At 46.4% G+C, this 13,121-nt stretch overlaps 1 protein-coding gene across 1 annotated transcript in view; it reads left to right on the plus strand.

The window, feature by feature from the left end:
- The first annotated feature begins 902 nt into the window (after positions 1-902).
- CYFIP1 (cytoplasmic FMR1 interacting protein 1) overlaps positions 903-13,121 on the plus strand; it is a 94,414-nt gene continuing 82,195 nt past the window's right edge. The window contains exon 1 of the mRNA XM_065880313.1: positions 903-963. The gene's annotated coding sequence lies outside the window, so the exon portion shown is untranslated. The remainder of the gene's footprint in view (positions 964-13,121) is intronic.

Below are 13,121 nucleotides of genomic sequence, written 5' to 3' on the forward strand. Positions count from 1 at the left end.
TTTAGTCAGGATCCATTTTCTGCAACTTTTTGAATCATCTGGGGGACAGCCAGGAGGTAATCAAACTTCTTGTGGTTTTCAGTACCCGCTGCCCATCTTTATTGCTCTCCCTTACAACTCGGCGGGGGGCGGGGAGAGTGTAGTTTAGGGAAATTTTTCTCCTAAGCATGTTAGTGACAAGCTCACTCCACTCGGCGATTCCATAAGACGTGTTGTTTATTTGGCCTCTCAAGATTGTGTTTTGGGGCTAGTTCGTCAGGACTTCTTGTCAGCCATTCCCACAAGCCTGCGCACGCCCTTGCCCCGGCTCAGAGGGGAGATGCGATCACTGCTGGGGCCGTACCGGGTCATTTTCTCCCAGCTGGCTCGGTTCCGGCGGCGTGTCCCAGTCGCACCCGGCTCCAGCCCGCGGAGCGCAGGTGTGCGCACCTCCTCCCTGGCTGTGGGGCGCCAGGCCGGCCCGCCTGGGTGTCCCCCCAAGTCCCTTCTGCAGCTCATCTCACCCGCCGCCCTGACCCTGTGGAGCCCCGGGACAGGGTGCGCCCCCCCCGCTCTTTTTACGGCCCAAAGCGGGCAGCTTCCACGGGGAAGCGCCCCCCCCGCCCCCCCGCCCCTGCGGTCCCAGGCACAGCTGAGGTCGCCGAAGCCGGCAGGTGGCCCTGGAGGCTCTCTTCCCTGGGGAGCGTTTTCTGCGGCCGGAGGGGAGCGCGGCCCGGCATACTGCCGGACTGCGGGGTCGGGGGAGGGAGCTAGGCATGGAAGAGCGGATGGACTGGGCTGGAGAAGGAGCGCGGAGGGAGGAGCGCTGGGAGGAAGGGGCCGAGCCGGGAGAGCCCCCGCCCCGGGAGGAAGGGGAGGAGGCCGGGTGTTTCCTGGAGCATTCCCGACCCGCCTCGGTGACTCATTCGGCCGGGAAACTCCCAGGGCCCGCCCGGGACCCCAGAGCCGCCGCCGCGGACCAAGGTGAGGAACGCTGCCGCTTCCGCCCCACCCCGCCGCCCAGGTGGGATCCGGACCTCGCTCGAAACCTGGCCGGGAGGGGGCTGGAAGGCGGCGGTGCCGGGCCGGGGCCCCACGAGCGGCCGGGACTTGGACCTCGGCCGCGCGGCCTCCCCGGCTGCGCCGCCTCCCAGGATGGCCCTGGCCACCGCGCTCCGGCCCGGGAGTCGCGGACCCCTGCCCCAGCGCCCCCGGCACGTGGCGAAACTCCAGTGGGGACGGGGTACATTGGGGTTTTGCAGTTATTGTTGGAAAGCTAGGAGCAGGCGGTTTGCGCTGAGGTCGTGCATTGTGCCCCTCTCTGAGGGAAGGAGGGAGACTCTGGCCGAGCGAGACCATTTTGCAGACTCTTGGAGAGAGGAGTTTGGGGCTTTGTTAAGGAGCCGAGATTGTTACTTGGGCAGCGCGGTTCAGTATAGCCAGACTAAATTGTCTATTTCAAGCCTGAAATGCGTGCTCCTAATTCTCAGTGCTTGGTGGGCGGGAGAAAAGGGCGGAAGAGTAATTTGGCAATGGGGCTTAAGGAGCGTTTTCTAAGCCGACAGAGGTGTCCGGACCACGTCCACTATAGTGTCAGGTCTGAACGGAAGGATAGCGTTGCTTATGAAGCCCCGTGTTGGACGGTCTGCGCTTCTGTGGGAGACCTGGGAGTTTCCCTTTACAGGAGAGGAGGGTGCTGTGCGCCTCGCCGCACAGTGCTTGGCCGAAGCTGGTGAGCCGGGTGGTATTTCTTGGCTGTTATCGACGTGATTCCGTCAATGATCCGTGATTGAATCAGCAGTGATTCCCCTTGCCTAGCTCGGGTTGCTGTTCATGACAGCTCACCAGCGGCTGCAGCGGCTCGGGGCTCGTGCTGGAAGATCCTGCCCGGGCCGCTCGGCTGGGGCGCCGGCCTGTGACGGTGCGCGCCGGTGCCTGCCTTCCCTTCTCCCTGAAGGCCCTTCGAGGTTTTCCGAGTAAAGCGCAGATCTACACGCACGGAGCCCGAAGAAAACATTCAGGGCCACGGCAGGTTTGCGTTTGTGGGAATTCAGTTAGGAAGGTGGTGCCAACGCTGCCTTCGCGCAGCCGGCATCATCTCTGTGCCAGAGGCGAACCAGGGAAATGTGGTGGCAGACATTTCCTGTATTAATACATACATTTGTGTGCTCATAGGTCGCCCAAAGAAGAGTTACCCCCCAAGTGTTTTTGTTTTGTATGTGTGTTTACTTAAATTTATTTTTAAGTTTACACATAGTAAGATTCACTTTGTGGGGTACAGTTCAGTGAGTTTTAACAAATGCTTAGTGTAGTGTGACTCCCACCACAGTCAAGATACAGAACAGTTTTATCACCCCGCTGAACTCCTTCCTGTCCCTTTGTAGGCAACCCCATTCCCAACTCCTGACCCCTGATCTGTTCTCCATTCCTACAGTTTTGCTTTTTCCAGAATGTCATATGTGGTTTTTGAGTCTGGTTAGTTCACTTAGCATAATGCGTTTGCGATTCATCCATACTCTAGTTTGTCCCTGGGGTAAAGACATTAAAGTTTAGAACTTGTACCATAGGGTACAACCTGAGCCATTCAAATAACACTTCTGAGTCATGAGAAAAATTACAGACCTTCAGCTTATTAAAAAATTCAAACAGTACTCAGCTACATATACTAAAAGTGAAATTCCCTCAGTACTTCTATCTTGGTATGTACCCTTTTCTGTGCATACACATAGGTTTTGTTTGTGTGTGTTCTTTTTGTAACATAATGAGATTATACTGCATGTAGCATCATACCTTTTCACTTAATGATCTCGGATTATTTAAAGATGTTGGAAATCTTAACATGTTGGCACATACAGTATATATACACATGGGTAGCCTTCATTCCTTTTAATGGTTGTATATAGTGTAGCTGCATCACAATTTATTTAATCAACCACCTGTTAATTGACATTGTTATTTTACGTTTGTCACCCCCATAGTCAATGCTTGTGTGTATATCTTTATGTATATACTCAAGTTTATCGTTCTGGAAGTAAATTAGGGTCTAAATAATAGCTAACATTCCTTGAGTACTTACTTTGCTCCAGCATCGTTCTAAGCCAGGGCTACTTTTCCTGTAAAGGTCCAGATAGCGGCTACTTACAGCTTTGCAGGCCGTGTGGTCTCTGTCACAGCCTCCCCAGTTGCACTGTTGCAGCAGAAGTCGGCACAGACAGTCTGTAATGAATGAGTATGGCTGTGCCCCAGTAGGACTTTGCTTGTAGAAGCAGACCACGGGCTGTAGTTCGCTAACTCCTGAGTGCTCTACATACTAGTTATTCTCACGACCCTCAGAGGTGGGTGCAATTATTACTCCCACTTTATGGATGAGGAACTGACCAAGAGGTGAAGTATGTGCCTAAAGTTACATGCCTGGTAAGTGGCAGAGCCAGACTTAGACTCCAGCCGTCTGACTGCACACTCATAAGTTAAAAATTAGAAAGAAGCACGGGCTTCCCTGGTGGCGCAGTGGTTGAGAGCCCGCCTGCCGATGCAGGGGACCACGGGTTCGTGCCCCGGTCCGGGAAGATCCCACATGCTGCGGAGCGGCTGGGCCCGTGAGCCATGGCCGCTGAGCCTGCGCATCTGGAGCCTGTGCTCCTCAATGGGAGAGGCCACAACAGTGAGAGGCCCGCGTACCGCAAAATAAAAAGAAATTAGAAAGAAGCTGTCAGTAATGCCTTCTGCAAAATGTTAGACCCTAGGACCTGACCCTCACACACCTATTGAATCACTTACCGGCGATTTTTTGAAGGCACTGTGCTTGCTCAGGTACCACTCCAGGAGCACCTGCCTCCACTCCCCAGGTGGGCCAGTGTTCCCTCAGTCTGTGTGACAGTCTGAGTCCTGGCTTTTGATCTGCGTTTCACTAGCACCGGTTTATAGAGGGGTCAGCTCAGTCAGTGCCTGGGGTTGCCCACTAGCCAGTGGGAAGAAAGATACATTTTGGCAGGTGTGATCAAGTTGGGTCTTGGCAAATCTACTGCTTTGACTGTTGTTGATGTCTGCTGTATGTTCACCTGAGCCCTGGTGGGTATGTTGCTTGGACTACCTTCGACCATTTTTCTTCTTTGGTGTCATGGGAAAAGCACCTATTAGGTTGTGATGAAGATCCAATGAGGTGTAATATATAGAGGAAATGTACTGTAAGGGGCTGTTACTATTCGTGCTATGTTTTCTAAAGCTTTTATATAACTAACCAGTCCTAGCTACTCATTGTTTTTGCAACCAAAATAAGTATAGCATGGGTTATCCACATCTATGTAATTTAAAAACTTTATTTTAGCCAGGGCACTAAGGTCAGAAAAATAAATAAAAGGCAGATTGGAAAGAGAAAATAAAATTGTCCCTTTTTGCAGATGGTATCTACATAGAAAATCCAAGGAATCTATGAAAAAAACTATTAGAACTAGTAGGTGAAGTTTAACAAGGTCACAAAATGCAGTCAACATATGTAAGTCAGTCTTATTCTATATACAAGCAATGTGCAATTAGAAAGTGAAATTTTAAAAAATACCACTTTCAGCAGCTTCAAAAAATCAAATACTTACATATAAATTTAATAAACCACATGCAGGATCTATATGCTGAAAACTACAAAATGCTGATGAATGAATCATAGATCATGTAAATAAATGGAGAGGCACATTGTGGTCATGGGTTGGAACACTCAACATAGTAAAGATGTCAGTTCTCTCCAAATTGATCTATAGATTTAATACAATTCCAATCAAATACTGCAGCAAAAAAATATTTTAACTTTATTGATGTATAATGTACATACTATAAAATTTACCTACTTCAAGTGGGCAGAGATTTTTAGTAGATTTACGGAGTTGGGCAGCAGCACCATAACCCAGTTTTGGAACATACGGATCTCACCCCAGTAAGATCGCTCATGACCTTTCACAGTTAATCCCCATTCGTAGGCCCTATTCCAGCTAATCACTAATTTGCTTTCTTTTATAGATTTGCCATTTCTGGACATTTAACATAAACGAAAGTGTACAATTTGTGGGCTTTATGTGTGGCTTCCTTCACTTAGCATAATGTTTTTGGAGTTTATCCCTGTTCTAGTATGTACCAGCATTTCATTCCTTTTTGTTGCATTGTATTCCATTGTAGGGATATATCACGTTTTGTTTAACCATTCATTAGATCCATTTTTTGCCTGTTATGAATAACTGCTGCTATGAAGACTCATGTACAAGTCTTTACGTGGGCATATGTTATAATGTCTTTTGGATAGAAATCTAGAAGTGTTCTTGCTGGGTCATAAGATATTTTTGTTTATTAGAAGTCTCAGGAGGATGTTTTTTTTGTGTGTGTGTGTGGTATGCGGGCCTTTCAGTGTTGTGGCCTCTCCCGTTGCGGAGCACAGGCTCCGGACGCGCAGGCCCAGCGGCCATGGCTCACGGACCCAGCCGCTCCGCGGCATGTGGGATCCTCCGGACCGGGGCACGAACCCGTGTCCCCTGCATCGGCAGGCGGACTCCCAACCACTTGCGCCACCAGGGAAGCCCAGGAGGATGTTTTTATAGATAAAAGACAAACTGACTCTAAAATTTATATGAAGGGGAAAATAAATTGGAATATCTGAAAAAAAATGATTCAAAAATAAATTGGGGAAATCACCTTGCCTGATTTTTTTTTACTATAATAAAATATAAATAACCCAAAATTTACCATTTTAACCATTTTAAGTGTACAGTTTAGTAGCATTAAGTTGTACAGCCATTACCACTATCCATCCCCTAAACTTCTTCTTCATCCCAAACTGAACCTCTGCACTTATTTCTTTATTTTCTTGAAGTATAGTTGATGTACAGTGTTTCAGGTGTACAGCAAAGTGATTCCATTTTGTATATATACACATATATATACACACACATACACACATATCTGTTCTTTTTCAGATCTTTTCCATTATAGGTTATTATAAGATATTGAATATAGTTCCCTGTGTTATACAGTAGGTCCTTGTTAATATATTTTATATATAATAGTATCTGTTAATCTCAAATTCCCAATTTATCCCTCCCCCCACTTCCCCTTTGGTAACCATAAGTTTGTTTTCTATGTCTGTGTCTGCACCCACTTAAACACTAACTCCCCATTCCCTTATTCCTCCAGCTCTTGGTAGCAACCATTCTACTTCCTGTCTATGAACATGACTATTCCAGACACCAATTAAGCATTGCTATGAACATGGTAATTCAATGTTTAATTTCTTTGAGCAGTTGTCATACTGTTTTCCATAGCAGCTTCACCAGCCTTTATGTGTACCAACAATGTACAAGGGTTCCAGTTTCTTCACATCCTCACCAACACTTGTTATTTTCTGGTGTTTTTTTTTTTTTTTAAATAATAACCACCCTAATGGGTGTGAAGTAGTATCTCATTCTGGTTTTGATTTGCATTTCCCTAATGCTTAATGATGTCAGTCATCTCTTCATGTACTTATTTGCCATTTGTGTATCTTCTTTACAGAAATGTCTATTCAAATCCTTTGTCCATTTTTTAATCGTGTTGTTTGTTTTTTTTAGTGTTGAGTTGTAGGAATTCTTTATATATTTTGGATAACAATCCCTTATCAGATATATGATTTGCAAATATTTTCTCCCATTCTGTGGGTTATCTTTTCATTCTCTTGTCCTTGGGTGCACAAAGGTTTTTAATTTTCATGACCAGTTTATCTACTTTTTCTTTTGTTGCTAGTGCTTTTGGTGTTATATCCAAGAAATCATTGCCAAATCCAGTGTCATGAAGATTTTCTCATATGTTTTCTTCTAAGAGTTTTATAATTTTATCTCTTCTGTTTAGCTTTTTGGTTCATTTGAGTTAATTTGCATATATAGTGTAAGGTGATGGTCCAATTTAATTCTTTTGCATGTGGATATCCAGTTTTCCCAGCACCATTTGTTAAAAAGACTGTCCTTTCTTCAGTGAATGGTCTTGACACCCTTGTTGAAAATCATTTGACCATATATACAAGGGTTTATTTCTGGGCTCTTTATTGTTTCATTGGTCAGTGTGTCAGTCTTTATGCCAGTACCACACTATTTTGATTACTGTAGCTTTATAGTAAGTTTTGAAATCAGTAAATGTGAGACCTCCAGCTTTGTTGTTCTTTTTCAAGATTGTTTTTGCTATTCTGGGTCTTTTGAGATTCCATGTTAATCAAGGTGGGTTTTTCTATTTTTGCAAAAAATGCTTTTGGAATTTTGAAGGGGGTTACATTGAATCAGTAGATGGCTTTGGATTATATTGTAAATTTTCTTTTTGTTTTTTGGCTGCCCTGTGTGGCTTGCAGGATCTTAGTTCCCTGACTAGGGATCAAACCCAGGCCCGTGGCAGTGAGAGTGTGGAGTCCTAACCACTGGACTGCCAGGGAATTCCCTATATTGTCATCTTAATAATATTGAGTCTTCCAATTCATGAACATGGAATATCTTTCCGTTTGTGTCTTTAATTTCTTTCAGCAGTGTTTTGTGATTTTTAAAATTTATTTATTTTATTTATTTATTTTGGCTGCGCCGGGTCTTATTTGCAGCATGCAGATCTTCGTTGCGGCATGCATGCGGGACCTAGTTCCCTGGCCAGGGATCGAACCCAGGCCCCCTGCATTGGGAGCGCAGAGTCTTAACCACTGGACCACCAGGGAAGTCTGTGTTTTGTAATTTTTAGTGTATGAATCATTCATCTCCTTGGTTAAATTTATTCTTTTTTTTGTTTGTTTGTTTGCGTCGGGTCTTCATTGTGGCATGTGGGTTTTCTTTCTCTAGTTGCGGCTCACGGGCTCCGGAGACCCTGGGCTCTGTAGTTTGCAGCACATGGGCTCTCTCGTAGAGGCCCGCGAGCTCAATAGTTGTGGCGCCCAGGCTTAGCTGCCCCGCGGCATGTGGGATCTTAGTTCCCCAACCAGGGCTCGAAACTGTGTCCCCTGCTTTGGAAGGCAGATTCTTTACCACTGGACCACCAGGGAAGTTCCTAAATTTATGCTTAAGTTTTTTTTCTTTTTGATGCTATTGTAAATGGAATTGTTTTTTTAATATTTTTTTTGGAATATTCATTGCTAATGTATAGAAATGCAGCTGATTTTTATGTGTTGCTTTTGTATCCTGCAGCTTTGCTTAATTCATTTATTAGCTGTAACAGGTTTTTTTGTGGTTTTTTAGGATTTTCTACATATAAGATCATGTTCTCTGTGGTTTCATGTATTCTGAGGTTGTTTCATTAGGTGAATATGTTAATAGTTGTTACATCTCACTGGTGGAGTGACCATTTTGTCATAATGTTTCTAGTGACAATTTTTGTTTTCAAGTCTATTTTGTCTAATATTTATCTAATATTAGTATAGCTACTTCTGGCCACTTTTGGTTTCTCTTTGCACGTTATATCTTTTCCCATCCTTTTCGTTTCACCCTCCTTGTATCTTTGAATTTAAAATTTGTCTCACAGCGTGTTTTTTTAATCCATTCTATCAATGTCTGCCTTTTGATTGTCTATTCCATTTACACGTAATGCAGATAACTTATATGGTAGGATTTACATTTGCCATTTTGTTATTTGTTCTTTTTGTATCTGGAGACCCTTTGGCCATAAGTGAGGGGCTTAGGGACAGAGCTTACACTCTGTAGGAGCCAGTAGAGAACGTAGCACCATGAATGGGGCTTAAACATGGCAACTCTGGCCTGAATTCAGGCTATCTAATAAGATTTCAGAGCACTCCAGGGATAAGATTTGCATTTATATGAACTTTCTGTGTTAAAGGCCTCTCAGAACATGGTCTCAAGAACATAGGGATGTGTTTTTTACCTTTGTGTTGGTCTGAGCCTGGTGTGCACTTGTGCTCTTCAGCAGAAGCTCGTTGAGCATTCGTTTACCTGGGTGTGCCCCATCCAACTTCATGACTGCCTCACCTCCACACAAGGCTGTGGGGACAGAAATCACAGGCCTTGAACTGTGGCTTTCACAATTTTTAGTTGTGAATAAGACAAATGGACAGTGATAGCTACTGTGACTTTTGAAACAAGCATATTTGTGATTTGTATTTATATCTCAGATACTTCACTGGCCAAGGTTGTCAGGCCCTGTTCTTCACTCTCTCGGGGGAATTTTGTTCCACAGGAGAGAAAAACCAATGCCTAGAGAGCAGTGAGTTTCATCTCGGAACCTGATTTGACAGCCAGAATTTTATGTTCAGAGCTAGCATGGCCATTCCTTGTGCCTGTGTTGTCCTGGCCAGGACTGGGGTGGCGGGGGAGGGTGGGCGATGATTCATCCTTGAAGATACTCACAGAAGAAGGTACACTTTGCTCTGAAGAACCACACCGCCCCAAGTCAGAAGTGGTGATGAGGATTTGCATTATATTTAAATCCCTATCTAAAGCTTGACCTACTCAAGCTGTTCCATTTTAAAGAATTTTCGTCTTTTTCCACAAATCCTGCTTGGAAGGACCAGTCTCCATAAAACCAATGAGCTTTAAAACCACCTGGACTCTTGACTGATTGGGGTTGTCTGTCCCCAGGGGTCATGGAATAACTAAGTGTGTTAAATCAAGCAGACCTGTGCATGTGTACGATAATTTCACAGATTCTGGAGAGTAGAGTTTTGCTCCTGCCCTGGACACCACGCTGATAAGGGTTTTGTATGTGCAAGTTGGGTTTCTTCCTTTGCTTTGATTGAGGTGGGGGTGTGTGTATTAGTCAGGATTCTCCAGAGAAACAGAACCAATAGGGTATGTTTATATAGAGAGAGATTTATTTTAAGGAATCGGCTCACGTGACCATGGAGGCTGGCAATTCTGAATTCAGAGTAGGCAGTCTGAGACCCAGGAAGAGTTGATGTTGCAGCTTGAGTCCAAAGGCCCTCTGGGGGCAGAATTCAAATCCAAAGAGGACCTCGGTTATTTTCTCTTAAGGTCTTCAACTGTTTGGACGAGGCCCACCCACACTATGGAGGGTCATCGGCTTTACTCAGAGTGTGCCCATTTAAATGTAAATCATACCTAAGAAATACCTGCACAGCAACATCTAGACTAATGTTTGACCAAAAACTGGATTATACCATAGCATAGTCAAGGTGACACATAGAATTAATCATCATAGGAGGTAGTTTTTCTTTTGTATTTTAATTTGCATTTTCGGTAGTTGCCTCCTCCAACAAAGATTGGCTTCAAGGTAAGCCTCATGCAAAGGGTGGAAAGGGATCTGGGGGGGATCCCTGCCCTCTGGAACTGCCAGCTGAGCCAGGGAAGAATCAACACTGCCTACCCTCCCTCCACCAGGAAGAGGGAACACATCCTTCCACATGGCACTGCCAGACCTTGCACACAAGCACTGAGAGGCTGTGACCCTCTCAGTGGCCACAGATGGCCCCAGGTAGACCAGAGGTGGATACAGCAGAGTTAGTTCACTCCGGGAAGCCTCTGCCAGGACGGCTGAGGTCTGGGGCAGCTGTCATGGAAGATGTGACTTCCTGCCCTGCACTTCTGTGTGACCCTGAGCTGGGTTCTCTGTGTATCACCTGGTCCGCAGTGGCACATTTTGGGCTTGCCCCCACAAGTTGTGTGGAATTGGTTGTGACTCTGGAAGGGCTCTTGAGAAGCTCTTGGAACTCTTAGTTGTCTTGATTCTGCCTTGAGGTCAGGGCAGGCAGGAAAATGTGCTGTATTATAGGGCCTGTGGGGTATGACTCAGCCTACGGGTCCCCCCGGACTGGGGCAGAGGCGGCCCGGGTGCTGCGGCGCTGTGGGCCTCGGCTCGTCGTGCGGAGACACAGCCGTGCGTGCCCTTCCTGCGGACTCCGAGCGTGAAAGGCTCGAATTCCATCCGAGTTAGCCCCCGTTGTGTTTTGCGCGGGTGTGTTTGGGGAACTCTGTGCCTCCGGAGCCTGTGATTGGCTTTACAGCGACTGGGGGCGTGCGGCCCGCTGGACAGCACCCCCGGCTCTCCCCGAGGGCCCAGCTTCCGCCCGCTGGGGACACGAGCGTCGCCGTCTGTCCCAGGTCCCCTAGCCGCGGTCGGGCCAGGCCGCCTTCACACTCCTGCACGGCTCTCTAGGCCTTAGAGCCGGCCGGTTCCCTGCCTTTTCCTGGCCTTCTGCCCCTTCTGTACCTTCAGCCAGCAGCTCCCTGGAAGGGGTGGGGGAGGGCAGCGCCCACCCAACGCACCACGGTCCGGGCGTCAGCGTCAGCCCGAGGTGATGCCTCAGGTTGCTTGAAGAAGCTAATTATGTACACTTATCAGTATTTCTCTTTTCATCTTTTTTCTGCTTCTTTGTTAGCAGGAATCGCAGCATTTCAGGGCCCAGTCATTGTCGACTGCTCACTTCATCCCTAAAAGGTCTCCGTGGGTGTGCCCCGGTGGGTGTCTCTGTCCACGCGCTGAATAAGGCATGAAGTGCGCACAGTCCATAATAGCTAGAGAGCTTGAAAAGACGCGGGAGGCAACCCTGAATTTGCCGGTTGGTTGTGGCGGCCTTGTGCCAGTTGTAGAACTCCCCAATGCCACATGCTTGGGGCCAGGCTGGTGAACTCTAGTGGGCCTGCGCCTGCCTGGGGCCGCAGGTCCTCCTGCCTTTCTGCGTGCCTGGCATCTTTGCAGGAACGAACCCTTTTGAAAGGCTTGTATGTTAGCTAGGGCTCCTGCATCAAGGTACCACAGACTGAGGGGCTTAAACAGCGGATATTTATTTCCTTGGGGTTCTGGAGGCTGGAAGTCCAAGATCAGGGTGTCAGCAGCATTGGTTCTTTCTGAGGCCTCTGTCCTTGGCATGTAGATGGCCACTTTCCCACTGTGTCTTCGCATGGTCTTCCTTCTGTGCCTGTGCGTGTCCTGATCTCCCCTTCTTGTAAAGGGCACCAGTCACATTGGATTAGGACCCACCCTATGACCTCATTTTACTAATTACCTCTGTACATCTCCAAATGTAGTCAGTCTGAGGTACTAAGAGTTGGGACCTGGAAGGGGGATGCAATTCAGCCCCTAGCAGTTCATTTAGTTACAGTGATGAGGTGCCTGTGAGCCATTGGTGCTTGCTGCTCCTTGAGGACGTGGCAAGGAGGCGGGAGAAGATGTGTAGCTATCAGGGAGGCTTAGTTCCTCGTCCTCGTGAGGCAGAAATACAGACACTCCAGCGTTTTCTTCTATCGCTTCAAAGGATTATATGGTCCACCCTGTGTCGGAGACTACTGCCCTAAAACGTTTTCTCAAAGTGTGGGCCAGAGACTCCAACCTCAGAATCAAGAGGTGTGTGTGGGCCGGGCATTAAACATGCAGGTGCCCATGGCACTCAGCTCCACCAAGTCAGGACAGGGTGTGAGAGAGCATTTGCGCCGATCTCTGGTGATTGTCTGTTTCAGTTACAGCCAGCTCATACCCCTGGGGTGCTGGGCAGCAGGAGCCCACTTTCAGGATTTTATGGTACTCTGAATAAAGCACAGGCAGACCTCATTTAATTGCTCTTTGCTTTCTTGCACTTCACAGATAGTACATTTTTTACAAATTGAAAGTTTGTGGTAACCCTACATCAAGCAAGTCTGTCGGTGCCATTTTTCCTTCAGCATTTGCTAACTTCATGTCTTTGTGTCACATGTTGGTAATTCTTGCAATATTTTAAACTTTTAAATTATTTTTATATTTCGTATGGTGATCTATGGTCAGTGATCTTTGATGTTACTATGACTTGCTGCAGGCTCAGATGATGGTTAGCATGTTTTAGCAATAACATTTTTTAATTAAGGTATGTACATTGTATTTGTTTTTTGAAGAGTTGATAGCCATTATTTAGTCTCTCGATGCCAAGTAATTCTGAGCCGCTTTTACATTACCACAATGGCATGCTTTTCAAAACACATTTCTAGCACCCTTATTATTTTCCCTCCAGTATTGTCATCAAATACTCCTGGTTGACATTCCTATGGGACTCTTGGCCTGTCGTCTCTGCTATCACACATTATTTCCAACTCAAAAGCAATACTAAAATACAGTGAATTTCCAGTCTTGACAAATACCACTGTCAAAAATACAGTCTTGAATTTCTTGTGCGCAATGTTAAATAAAAATATTCTACTGTTTACCTAAAAGCATGGCAGAGTTTG

The sequence above is a fragment of the Phocoena phocoena genome, chromosome 7 (assembly GCF_963924675.1).
Source record: "Phocoena phocoena chromosome 7, mPhoPho1.1, whole genome shotgun sequence".
Lineage (NCBI taxonomy): Eukaryota > Metazoa > Chordata > Mammalia > Artiodactyla > Phocoenidae > Phocoena > Phocoena phocoena.